Source organism: Protopterus annectens, chromosome 15.part0 (genome assembly GCF_019279795.1).
Source record: "Protopterus annectens isolate FY-2018-M chromosome 15.part0, PAN1.0, whole genome shotgun sequence".
NCBI classification, from domain to species: Eukaryota; Metazoa; Chordata; order Ceratodontiformes; family Protopteridae; genus Protopterus; species Protopterus annectens.
In genome coordinates, this window is record NC_056749.1 from 180,250,041 (window position 1) to 180,265,418 (window position 15,378).

Sequence of the window (15,378 nt, forward strand, 5' to 3'; positions counted from 1 at the left end):
ACTCAACTGAATGGAACTTCCCAACTTTTTAACCTTTAACCAACTAGTTCTAACCCATTCTCCCCTTTATCACCCTGACAACTGTCTATCCAATAGCAAGCTAGTACAGCCCTACTCCAGCGGTAGAACTTTAAGATCATCTCATAAATTGCTTCTGAAGCTCACTAAGTCAAATAATTGCTACTTGGATTCTCTGTATTCATACAAACTAGCCAAAGCTTGGAATGACATAGTTTAAAATATACTCCACACAAACAACACTACCAAATTCAAACAACTGCTGAGGGAACATCTTAATAACACTTGGCTTTGCTCCTGCACTAATCTTGGTTAGCGGCAATAAATATGTAGATTTTCCTTCCTCTCACTTATTCCTCACTTAACTTACTACCTCCACAATACTTTCTTCTCCTCCTTAAGTTGCTTGCTTTTATTTTTATCTTCTTAGACAACAGCTTCCTTTTAGTCTTTTTCTCTTAAATGTTTATTGTTGTACATCTTATTTAAACTCATTTTTGAATTTCTTATCCTTGTTTTTTTCTACATTATGTGCCTCATATTAATTTCTCAATATATATATTCTATATGATTATTGTACTGTACACATTATATATCTTATATGAATATTGTATTGTTACATCATTGTATTATATGGAGCTTTTCTCCTTGGCCTCCAATGAAATGAGCTATTTTAGTTCCAATGGAAATAAATAAATAAATCTGCTTTAAGGGCAGGCAGTTAGCTTTGCACCTCCTTCATTTCTCCCTCCTTTGCCTTAAACATAGCACCCTCACCTTCTTTTTTTTGTGAAGAATGAAACAAGGTATTCAGTACCTCTTCTTTTTTACCCATTCTTCTTGGATCTCCCTTACTCCCTCCCATCTTGTTCGGCCATGGTAGGTCTGTGTCTCACTTACTTCTTTTTGCTATGTATCTAAAAAAATCACTTGCTGCTCTTCCCAATCCCTTGTATAAACACCATTTCAGTCTGATCCTTTGTTTTTCTCGCTTTCTTTATTACATACCTGTAAGCCTTGAAATTTGCTTCTACTGTAGTTTTATGTCTTCTGTTTTGACCTAAATGCATGCCTTCTATTCCTGTACAGTTACATGGGTTTGCTACTTTTTATTTTGTCTTGTGCCTCCTCATCATTCCCTTGACACAGTTCTACATATCCAATCCCTAAGTCATTCTGATAGCACATTTATGCTATTAATTTCCTTCCAGCCCTACCACGGTTATCTTTGACTCTGTCTTATAGCACAGCACTGTCTTAAAATCCTTCACATTCATATTTGTCTTTTTATTCTTACTCTCTGCATGCTATTGGCTGGTAAAGAGTAGCAGGAAAATAATGGATCTAAAGTCCATTAATTTACAGTCGCAACTCAAGTCTTTATGATCATAGCGCATTGTAAATATGGTAATCCAGTTCATTGTTGTTGTGGCTGAAATACTTAGAAGAATTTCTTCATATAGTTTTAGACCCTACTTTCTATGTTTCAGATGTTGCTTGAGATGGTAAAAGGTAAGGATACAACATTTGAGGGGATTTATACATTTAGAATGAAACTTTATGTACAATGGAATGATTGTGAGGACAGTAGGTGAGATATTAAATCTGTAGTTTTTCTGGATGTTAAGTAGAGCTGGGGAAGAAAGCTTACTCAGAATATTATCCAACAATCAATATCTATGAACTTCTATCATAACATCAGCCCTTGCTGACTCTTTCAAATAATTAAGCCCAACAATCAAAATATACAAAAAATATACAAAAAAGATTCCTGGTTTAGGAATTTACAGAAGTTTCTCTAAATTCATTTCCACCCAGCCTGTTATCAACTGGCATCTCAAAATTCAAATAATTGGGTAAATAGAGAGATCCAAACTCTCTTAACTGTACTAGAAATTAATATTCCTAGATCATGCGTAGACCAATTTATTCCATGTAGTAATATTGCACTCTACACATGGTCTGCAAACATTAATTGCATTTGCAAATTTATCACCCTTGCTCTACACGAGAAGCACTATAGTGCTTCCCTGAAAATAGCAAGTTGGTTACCAGCTATTGCCAGGTCTATCTACCTATCTATGTATATTACTCAACAATTAATGCTCCTCAGTACATGCCAGATTAAAATCAAATCCTCTCCCTGCTACTGAAGAACCCAGAAGGATGATATGATGCCCCTATTCTCAAATAACCACCTTTCAGAAAATAAAAAAGAACAACTGGAGAAAAAATTTGTCTAGAATCTGCCACCTGGAATCATCCCCCATCTAGCCTGACAGAGAGAGCTGAGTAGTTATCAAAAATCCTCAGACTGTTGTATGGTTGAACCTGCTTTAATAAAGGATAGAGAATACTTATTCTCCATGACCATAAACCCCTACAAAAACACAGGCAACAAACATTATTTCTCTTTTGTTGTAACTATTATAACTATGTTTTGCTTTCTGTAATGTATGTAAACATTATATAACGTGAATTGTTAATGTGCATACATTTACATAAAACATGTAGAAACCTACATTGCAGCATCTCTTCATTTGTCTGTCAATTGAAATTTTCTACCTTGTTTCATTTTCTTTTAGCATAAACTGTACTGCTTCTGTTTTTCAAATTAACTTATCTATCCTACCTTTATCAACTGAATATTCAATGTAATTTATCTGTACTGTTTTATATGTCTATTCAATTTATCTGTATTGTGTTCTACTTGAATCTATTGTCCTATGTACAATTCACTTGTGTGAAGTTTACAATGCATTGCTCCTGGGTTGTGACTGAAAGTAGCCCTAGGAGCAGCCCACCTACACAGTTAGAGAATAAATTAAACAATAAGACACTGTAGTGGGTATTCGGAAAGAATCATAATGCCATTCCCCAGTGGTAAAAAGGACAGAGGTCTTTAAACTTGAGCTGGTCTTATGATAACTAGGTATGCATGAGTACTAGCAGAGCAGCATCATGGCAGGGACAAGGCTGCAGAATGATACGTCTCAGCTGCAGTAATGGATGTAACTATGCTGCTGGAATAACCATGCTATTGGTGGTCACCTGACACAAGAGAAAGCTTCAGACAAGTGCATGCCCAGCACTATCTGCAGTCATACATCCAATGAAGAATCAAATAGCTGTGACATGGCAACTGATGGTAATCCATACAAGGATACCACAGCATAATGACAGGTTATTTCATCATGTAAGTGGGGTGGAAATGGAGAGGTAGTAAAGGCAGAAATAGGGAATTGCAAGCAGAGGAACACAGAAAAACAGGAATGGAAGATAAGTAGGGGAAGAAGGGTATACTTCTTAGGGTCATGTGCCCATTTTTAATTTTATTAAGAAGGATAGATGGGGAAGGTAGAAATTTGCCAGTGCAGAGAGCAAGGAGGATGCAGGAAGGAGGCAGGGACAGAAAAACAAACACGCAATGCATACTAACACTGATAGGGAGGCAACAGTGTTACTGTACATATTGTCTGAAAACACTGATTGCATTTGCAAATTTATCACCCTTGCTCTATATGAGAAGCACTATAGGAGACATGGATAACAGAGGGTAGGACAACTAGTGATAATAAAGACTGGACTACAAACAGGACATAAGGTGTGACAGATAAAAAAGAGAAAACCAATGATGGGAGATAAGAAGGGATATGAGAGACTTGCATGAACGGTCCAGAGGGGAACCACCCAGATATTAGTCACTTACATGGCTGGCATCACGCAAGAGCACCGCCTCTGGTGACCTGATGGATGGAGATAAACAGACATGTGATTTAATAAGCCACACAAGGAGATGCCCCAGAGTTTCAATGTAGCCATTCAGCCACAGTCCCCCTCTATTTTTACCAGCTGCCACACTTCCTTATGGAAGACATAGGAGGATCCTTCTATACCTCTCTGAGAATAGGATCATTTGCCCAACTGAAGAGTTGGTCATGAAGGCCACCATTGAGCCCACCAGTTCATCTACCACAGGGTGATCTTTATCAGTGATAGGAGTGGTGTTTGGGGATGACAGGCATGGTTGCTGCCTCACCACACCCTGTACTATGGTGGGCCATGTAAAAAAGAAAGACTAAAAAAGAAACAGATAATCAAAAATAACAGCTTAGTAACATGTATGACACATTATGTTGAATATATTACATTACAAATGGGAATAAACTATACTTACCCCACAGCCTGGATAACCTGTCATGCCTTCTTAAGACAGGTCATCCTGTTTGCCTAATTCTCCTTGGCTACCATAAAACAAAGCACATGCAGTAATTCTGCATGGGTGATAAGACAAATGTACATTACCAAACCAAGCACAGAATGAGTACAATAATAAGGTAGCTTCCTCTCCTTAACCTCTGATTCCCACTGGTAGAGCAAATCTCAGTGGTGCCCCTCACAAGTTATTGTTATTTGTGCCTGCACTACTTGCCAGAGTGGGTGTTGCTGGTGGCATCATTCAATGCACCGATAAGCTGGTACCACGAATCAAGTTTACAGAAACAGACTTATACTGCCACAGCAGGCACCCTGTGCAGCAGATGTAGGAATAGCTCTGTTTCCTGAGGAGGTCATGTTTACTCTGCAGGTGAGAACAAAGAGAAAAATTGCAACTCAGGGTCCACAACCACACATACTGGACACCACATAACATGGGTCATTGGGCAGCATGGTAACACAATTCAAAGAAAGGTCAGCATGGCCAGGTGACAATACAGGCTTCACAGTGGCCGTACATGCATGCACACTGTACATGACCTACCAGCCTGGGAATAGGCAGGCATGAGCACAGCAGAACCACCTGTATCTGAACATGTGCCTCATTATAGATGTAATTCAGAGACAACTGCACTAGCTCACCTCTTTAGCATAATTAACATACTACAGGACCTGTTGTAGCACAAAAAAAACATGCCCACTGTGCTGCTGGAGGCTGAATTATGGAGAACAACTTATGGATCAGAATATAGATGATAAAAGAGTGTACTGCCATAGACAAGCTGACAACAGAGAGGAACATTGTAAATGGACCTCAGGACTGCAGTGACCACACAAGAGTGAATGGAGGGAAAAAGGATAGTAACTATGCAGAGGACAGTGTGCGCTAGAGCACAGGGCATGACAGAGTACTGACATGCTGATGGGGGATCAACCTGGTAGGTCACAAAGAATAGGGTAGGAAAGGTTGTTGTCCTGTTTGAGGGGGCTCGCCTAAGAAGAGCTCAAGGAACAGACCAGGACAGCAACTTCATAGAGCATTAGGCACAAGGTTTGACAACATTACTGTCACGTTGTGAGGAGGTTCACAAAAGCGTAGCATATGTTCCATAATTACTATCTGATTTTACTTAGTATTGTTGCTAAATTCATTTACAATTAAACATAATTTCATTTACTCTTTCATTCCATATACCCATATAGCAAAAAATAACTTTGTTCTTATAATATCAGTATTTAATCATATCCATGTTTATTTTAACTACTTGTTTTATATCTTCAAAAAAAGTTCTTTGCATAGTTTTTCCCATAACTGTTTTACTCTTTTACATTTAAAAAACACATTATATCACTTTTCTTTTTATGGCATATTTCCTTTTACTAGTACTTTATCTGTTACTAGCCTCCACAAAAAAATCTTGACATACTACTTTCTGATGACATTATTTGATTCTACTTTTTATAGCTTTCATTTTTTTCATCTGTTAGCTTTTCCCATGGTTTTACATAGTAATGTTTTATCATTGCATTCTTATAGCATACTTCTTTCTTTTTCTATATCATCAATTTTTATTTTCCAGAAAAATATTATTTTCTTGGTAACATTTTATTTCTTCATTTATACACTCTTTTTCTCTTTGATTTTATTTTACCATGCCCCCAAATGTATCATACTTATATTTAAACAATGTTACTACTAATCTCACATCTTTTCATTTATCTACTTAACACTTTGTACAAATTTAATGAATCAGCATATAACACAGGATTAATTAACCCTAAACATCTTTCCTCTTTATTTACATAGAAAACTCCTCTTTTTACTGGGTTTAATCTAGAACCCCATATAAATGAAAAATACCTGCAATAATTAATTTTCAAATACTGTTGACAACATAAATACACTTGCTAAACATGATATTTTTTCTCATCAGTACTGAATTTATTAAATAAGCCTTTTTTTCTGAATGATAATTTATATATTATCCAATAAAGACAGATTTGTTTTATTTCTTCTATTTTCCCCATTGACTTCTACTTACTCATGTATTCCAAAAGTTTATGCCTAATACAGAAATTTTTATTCATTGTAAAATATATACCCCTATCCTTACAACATCACCTAAACGTTTACTTTTCTGTTTATTTAAAGCCATTCCTATCACTTCTAGGCACTCTTTTTGTGCAAATGTTATTTCATTTATCAAAAATTTGTTTTTGCAATTATTACAATACCATCTGCATATGTTAACAGAACTAGAATTCTTAACCCTTCCAGTGTTATATATCCTGCCACCTTTGTTTTGTAATTTATTTCATATACTATCACATTCATAACTAATGCAAAGAATATGCAACTCATTGGGAATTCCTGTCCTATACCACTCTTCATATTTACCTCTTGGCTTAACCAGCCATTTACAACTATTTTTGCTTTATCATTATTATACTCTGCCATACATAATTTCATAACTTTCTAAGTTATGTTATATTCTTTCATTATCACCCCAAAAGTTTACTTTCATTTGTATCAAATGCCTTATTCACTTCTTCTTTTCTCTTAATAATTTCATCAATTTCTCTATCATTAATGACAACTCTTTCTCTTTATACTATATATTCTATCTTCCATAATATTTTCCATTTTATTTTCAAATATTTTTAGTATTATTTTTATAAAGCTCTTATAATCATTATCATTCAATACTGTGAGTCTCCTGTTTTTTTAATTGTTTTCTATCTTCCTTCTTCCATGTGAATTTAAGTATTCTACTACACAATTCCTTATACATACAAACTTCATTTAATGATTCATTCAAAAACTTCAAAAAATATATTTTTTGCCAGTCCCATAATTTTTTATTCATTTCATACTTTATTCCATCTGCTCTTACAGCTGAATCTATATTTACTTTTCCTTATACTTTAGCTACCTCATATAAACTAATCTCCTTTTCCAACTCCTTATTCTCTTTTTCTGTTAACTTTTATACGTTCTATGTCTTTTCACTACCTTCTTTTTTTCTTTAGACATTTTTTGTACAATTGTACTAGACTGTTCATAATCTTTTCCTGATTTCTTTCTATTTCCCCTTTTACATTTTTTATTTCTCTCATTACATCTTGTTTTACTAATCTGCTTAAGTAAATCAACACTTCTACTTTTCCCTTGTAAAAGATCTTTGCTTATACAACAACGCTTGTATTTTTTCTTGATTTCTTCCACATAATTCTTTTCTTTGTTAAAGTACTTTCTATCCTTATATTTAAATCTTCCAGTGAGTTATATGTTCTTTTAGATTTTTATTTCCTTACTTTTCTCATATTGTACTGCCACTGTAAAAAAAATACTTTTATATTTTCCTTAACTATCATCTACTATTCAGACCAATTTTTATAAAATGTTCTCATAGTAATACGATCTTTCCATAATTGTATTACTAATCTCTTTCCTTCTCCATTGCATGCTTTCTTGTTTATCCTTTTTCTTTCTTTGCCTGTTTTATATATTCCTTGTTTTGTTTACCTCTAGCCATATTGCAAGATGACCAGAAAATCCTGTTTCAACTACTTCCCCTTCTCCTATAACTCAAGCTTCTGATACTATAAAATAATCTATTTAAGTTCTGTACATACCCCTTTAACTTACCACATCTTATAACTTCTAACATATTTTGTATATCATTTCCTTTCTCTTTATGCTTGCCTCTTAAATCACAATTAAAGTCTCCTGCTATTATAATATTCATATTTATCACTACATAGTCTAAAACCTGATTAAATAAGCTTGCCACTGGAGTTGTACTATAAAAGTGGTAGTGAGCAAATTTTCATTTTCCCCTTAAATTAGTTCTTCCAATATTTATTTATTTATTTGTTTGTTTGTTTATTTATTTATCCTTTAATTGACCAGGTTAGTCCAACTAGACTAATAGCCTCTTTTTCAGGGTAGACCCGAGGTGGTATTTATGCTACTAATGGAAATTTGGCCAGAGCATCAGAGAACTTGGGATATAGTACAAGAAAAAAAAGAATTCTATTGGTAAAAGTATAAAAGACAGAAAAAAAAATTTAAAGGGACAAGTGCAAAATTAAAAAAGAAAGGAAATGGATGAAAAAATATATAGCTAATAGTTGGAGGTTGGCATAATGGTTAAGGTGTTTCACTCACTTGCAAAAGGTACAATGTTTGATTCTCACCTTTGGGAGGGAAACTGGCTAGGCGTAGAATGGCCCAGTATGGCAGTTAGTCTAGTAATTAGCTGTGAACTTATGGAACTATGAATCTAAGGAAAAGGGAACATGAACATTTTAGACTACTTTCTGTAAATGTGAATACTATTAAAAATCTAGTATGAAGACTAGAGATTTTGGAGTGGTGTAATACATGCGATGTAGATGTAATTATATTAGAAGTCGCAAGATTTTTAACAAAATGAAAAAATATTATAGACAGAAAACTATGGAAAGGAAAGATAATCTGAAATTTGGGAAATAAGTGATGTTCTGGAAAAGCAGTATTGTATAGATGTAACCTTAGCAAAAAATGGGAAGATTAACCATTCTAGATTTAAAATGGAAAGAACAAATATATAGAATTATAACATTATTTGGTTACACTAATTGTATTTAACATTCTCTCAAAAGAATAATTGCTCTATTTTCCAAGATAGTCCCCTAACAACTGACTAAACAAGCTGTTCTATTGAATGAAAAAATATATACATAATGCAGTGATAGTTTAAATGCTTCAAAAACAGTTCCAGCAATGGGGATTGCTAAACAAAATCAAGTGCAATAAAATTGTTACTTTCCAGGTGTACTGATACTTGGAAAAGTCATCAGTTGAAGTGGAAAATATCTCTGTACATGTGCACAGATGTACAGCTTCAGAGCCATCCAGTCGAAGTACCAGAAATGAATCAAAGCATCTGATGTGCGAGTAGAAGCCACAGTCTTCTGACTTTCTAGTATCAAAGGCATGTGCACTTCCTGTTGGGCTACTGATGAAGACAATCAACATGGATTATCAAAACTCTCAACATATCTGAATTAGGAAACCTAGCCAGAAAATCCTGACTGTCTATCATATTGATATAACTTGTTTTACTTCTTTTCAAGAATTAATTAATTCATTTATTCAGTTTCCAATACCTGCTAACTTCTTCATTCACAGGGAAACCAGAAACTTTCCCAGTAAAAAATTGACATAAAGCAGAGAACCATTTCAGACAGGATGCCAGTCCATCACAGTACACACACACACACACACACACACACACACACACACACACACACACACACACACACACACACACACACACACACACACACACACAAGCAAACACACTCTGCTCACCTTCATACAATGTACAGTACTACAAGCCAGTTCAACTAATTTCACATCTGAAGATGAGGAAGGAAATTATGGCATACTATAAACACCCTTTTGGTCCTGGGGAGGACATGCAGACTCCACATAGAAAGTACACCAGCTGGGAAATGAACATTTATCTCTGCAGCACTGCACCACTCTTCTTTTCAAAATGTTAAATGCAGTTATCATCAGAAGGGCTGCTGAGTATATGCCTTTAGAAATTATTGGATAACTCAGTGCATTTAGTATTAGAAATAATTGAAATACATAAGCAAAAGAATAGGGGTTTATACAGTTCAGACAAATACATGATCAAACTGGTCTTCGACAAAATATAAACAAAAGTGAAAAAGTAAGTGTTCATATTTTTTGTCTGATGGCATGGTAACAATACATCTGCACACTGCACTGGCGATCCAGGTTTGAATAGTTTCTTGCACACTGCATTAATCAGGGGCAGCAATATGAATACCAAATGTCCACCTATCTGCTCTGAGGGAAATATGTGGGATGAAGTGCTGAAATGGACAGCTCATGCCCTTGTGAGAGTGTTATGCCTAGGGACAGAAGTAATAGGTGCAGAAATGCTTTCTAGCATCGGGTTGATTTGAAAAGATTTCAAGATAGCATGCTTTAAGAGCCAATCTCTTATCATACTGGTTTATGGAGATGCTTGATAAATAAGTCTGTTTTCAGAATTCAGAAACCAATCAAATATTTTTGACAAAATGACTTTGTTAGCATTTAACAAAGCAAAACACAATATATTTGCATATATCATCATTAAAGGTACAAGCATTCCAACTGGATAAAAACAATGCTCTATAAAACTAAAACTGAAAACTATCACTAGCTCTAGATGCCCATTTCCAAGTCTATTCCACTTCTCTTCTATATGCTGTTTAAACGTGCCAACTACTACTACCACAGTAACAAGTGATGTACTAAAAATTCCACTGAACCACCTCAGCTCTGAAATTGTAGCACTGTTTGAAAACTCCTACAATGTACTATTGCAAAGCTGTATTAAGTACATTTCCAAGCCATTTTGTATTACTATGTCTTACTAGAAATTACAATGTATGTCTTATGTATTACTATTATATACATATAATGTTTTAATATTTGCATAGAATGTGAAAATGTGACAGTAGACTGCAGTGTTCTTGAAATGTATGCATAGGAGCTTTTATCCCTGGGCCTCCACTGAAAAGGGGCCTTGTGCCCAGCTGGACTTTCCTAGAAAACAAATACAGTAAAATAAATTTGGGGCCTATTAATGAGGTAAGGCATCTCCAAATGATGTGTCACATAACAAATTGCATCAGAATAGACTGATGAGGCTTGAGTGCTTGTTTAAAATAAACAAAATTAGTTACTATAGCTGTTGGAATATTCTTGCAATATACTAAAATAACATGATGGTTAAAGACTAAATAATAATTTAATATGCTATGACGCTGGTGCAAATACAGATGGTAATATTACCCAAAATGCTGGCATAAAGCCATGTACACTAATTGTCTGCTAGGTATTAACCTTATATGTTACAGATGGCCAAAAAAGTCAAGATTGTTCATGTAATATGTCTTAAAACCATTTAGTCATGCTATATCTGAAACTATCACACTAATGTGATATATTTTTATTACATAAGCCAAACAATGCTGTTGCAAAAACTGTTGGCTTAGAAACAGAAACTCCTTATTTGTGCAGTTTCATAGCTAAAACTTAAGGTGGTTCAGTAAGATTCAATATATCACCATTACATAGGAAATACATTTAAAAAATAAGGCAACAGCTGCAGCTAAAGCATTGTTGAAGCCAAAGAACACAATATATAATAGTTTGATTCTTTTGTAGTAAGGTTTGATATTACAATATTCAAAATTATACTGAAAAACTACATATATCTGCTTAACATAACAATTTGATTGCTTAACAAATACAAGCAGTAAAACAGTTTTGTCAGTGTTGTTTCATACACAGCTTTGCATCTACAAGAAATACGTATGATACATTCAAAATATAAAATGCCTTCACTGAAAACCATGCATAAGTCAAACAAATGATTGTGTCTGTGCAAAGAAATTGACCTCCCTGAACATATACATCTCGGGATGCAGGCTGCGAGAAGCAAAACATATCCTCACCTAAAATGAGCAAAACATATCCATACCTAAAATGAGATGGCCTTGCATTTGGTAAGGTGATGTTTAAACCTTATAGCCCTTAAGGATTTCTACTTTATTAAACACTGTGGGGTATCTAACATAATGGGGGATACATTGGTTAATACTGAGAGACAGGTAGTCATTGGCAAGGCAGAAATGCTCTTATTAAATATGATAATTTATCATACAAGCTGAAATGCTAAGAGTTCGCCATTAGATGCACGCTTTCCATGTTGCATTTGCTGCAATCACCTTTCAAAAATGTTTTCCTTCCCAGCTGAAATATCAACAGCCCGGATTTTTATATAGCTAATAAATCAAATGAAGACTGAACCAAATCAAATAGGAATGTCAATTTCTTTGTCTAGTAACTGAAAATTAAGCCAAAGAATATTTTAGTCTTAAAGTTATACATTTCTTCAAGTAACAACTTAAGATGGTACATGTTTAAATAAATATATGTGTATATTTTCCCTCTGGAAACTCCAAAGGCCAAAAGGCATTTTCAACTAACATTCTCAGGAACATAAGGTATACCCAGATCTGACAACAGCTTAACTCAGTGAAAGAATTACCTCTCAATAGAATTCCCACATATGTAAGGCATGTAGTACAAAAATAGCACAGGAAATTACAGGATAAAATTGCTGAAAACCTACTTGGTAAAAAAAATGTGGCAAGTCTTGGGATTTCCGAGAAGTTATAAAGCTAATATTCACGTCCATGTGCTACAGTGTTTACAGAATCTGGAAAGAACAATCCAAAATCCAGAAAACAAAACTTTTCATGAAAGACTTGAATAGGAATAATTAATGGTAAAAAATGAAACTGTCTCCAGTTAGAAAACAACTGACAGCTACATTTATGATGCTTGTATTAGTGAAACAAGATAAGACAAGAATCCACACACATTTTGGAGATACAGACATTTCACAATTTTCACTTATGAAGTAGAAATTTTGCAAAACATTTCTAGAAAAGTACTGCATCTAAAACCTGGTTATCCAACACTAACGTTAGTGTTAAAAGACAATAGGACTAGATTTCAAAAGTCTTTCTGTCAGTCTATAAGTAGTGTACTGTGGTATGACTGCTATATACACAGGGCTTACAACTTATGCTGACTACAAGTCTTGTAGAATCTGGTCCCATAAAACTTAAATTCTTTCTAATGCTTTGTTAATACACTTTAATAATTTATACTCGTCAACATCTAATAGAGAAACTGAAATGGAGGTAGATGACAAGAATTTGAACATATATGTGAGTATATATTCAATTCCTTTCTCCAGATACACTGAATTAAATGGCTTAGCTGTAAGGCTGGAGCTCTGACTGTGACTCTTGCAATTCAGAGCTCTGAACAAGTTCACATTAAAGGAATGAAAGCACTTAACTTTATTTTGGTGCAGCTTTCTATCCATGTTTACTTGTATTTCTAACAACATTTCACTAAGAAAACAATCCCTAGGGTGCTAACTTAGTACAACAGAGAATACGCAATAGTTTACAAAAATATAAGGAGATAACCAAATAATGCATGCTCTCTTCCTCTCTCTCTCTCTCAATATTTATATATATATATATATATATATCCATGTGTGTGTGTGTGTGTATATATATATATATATATATATATATATATATATATATATATATATATATATATATATATATATATTTATAAAAATAAAACACAGCACCACGGAGCTATAAAGGCTGTCTTCTTGCTTAAAACTCCACCAATAATTCCAGGAACCATCGAAAAACAAGAGTAGCAAAATAAGAACTTTATTCCATAACAAAATAAAACAGGATTGAGCTTTATTTCCTCCATACCGGAGACCTCTTCAGAAAATAAAGTTCTTATTTTGCTACTCTTGTTTTTCGATGGTTCCTGGAATTATATATATATTTATATATATATATAGTATATATATATATATATGTATATATATTTATATATATATATATATATATATATATATATATATATATATATATATACATACATACACATGTATATATATATATATATATATATATATATATATATATATATGTGTATGTGTGTGTGTGTATGTCATACCAACTCCATTATCACACAAATACAAAGGAGAAATTTCCCAAAACAAACTGTTGGTGGCATACATAAACTGTACCAGCAATGACTTCCTTTGTTATATAGCATTCTCACACTCCATCTAAAAACATTTAAAAATACAATACCAGCACTAAAGTTACAAACACCAGCTCCATCTTTGTCCAAATGCAAGCAAAGAAAACCTCCCAGAAACCAAATAATCATTATCAGTGCACATAAATAAACCATACAATCAGTTACTTCCTTCTCTAGTCAGCTTTATAACTCATAACAGGTCTGTGTCAGATGACTTTTAGGAAACTCGAAAAAAATATCGATGAGACAATAAGATCAAGTTTCCAAAAACTTGAACATAAAAAAAAAAAATTTACATTTTTATGTTTTTGCTGGGGGAAACCCTCCTGCACCCCCCCACACCACCTGCAAATTATATATATCAACTCCGAGATCGCACTACAGTGAAGAAATGGGTCAATTTCCTGATCCTCACTGTATCGTGATCTCCGTTCAAAAGCTTTCAGTTTTCAAAAACTCGACCATATGGAGTTCGAGTTTTTGAAAACTTGATTAACTGACAGGGACCCCTCATAACATAATAAAATGTAATGACAAAACTAACAACCAGAAACACACTTTTTAACCCTTAATCCTACATAGTAACACATTTTCAACACCCAAGCCATCGACTTGTTTACCCATAGAACAATAGTCATGTTGACTAAAAATATCTACATGACACTCATTAAGTGAAATCCTCTATAAAATACATGACAACCACGCACACACAATATCTATAGCAACATTCAGACTGATCAACGAGGAAAACACACTCCTGGAGCACATGCAGGGTTATACCCTTTAACAAGAGTTCATAGGTGATTACTAGGCTATAAGCCCATGAGCCATTTTTAGCCTAGCCAATCTTACCCCAAATTTACCAAAATATTGCTGACGTGTTAATACCCCAAGGAATTTTATGACTATGATATAGGTTGTACACATATCCAGGGAGTAAAAAAGGTAGTTGAATGATATACATGAAAAGAAGGGCTTGGAATATCATCCTGAAGTCAGACTGGGATAAAGACCTCTAATCCTACACATTGAAGGAGAAACATGAGTAAGATGGTAAAAATACATGCTTGTTTTGGGACTGATAATACTGTTGCAAGTTGTTGCATGTGACATGAGGCACAGGCAGACCAGAAAAGGTCAGTGCATATAGTTTGCTGCTCCAATGCTCATTTTTATTTTCTGTTATTTTTCATACTTGGCAAGTGCATTCCCTGTGTGAATAAAAACTGTAAATTGACTATAGTCTGTTTTTCTTGGTACTGTAATGCATTACAATATGTACATAATATATATATATATATATATATATAATATGTACAGACATACATGTACTTTTGTATCTACACAAAAGGGTGTGCATATTATTATAGAAGTGAAGGAAGCAAAAAAAAAAAATCTGAGAATTATATACA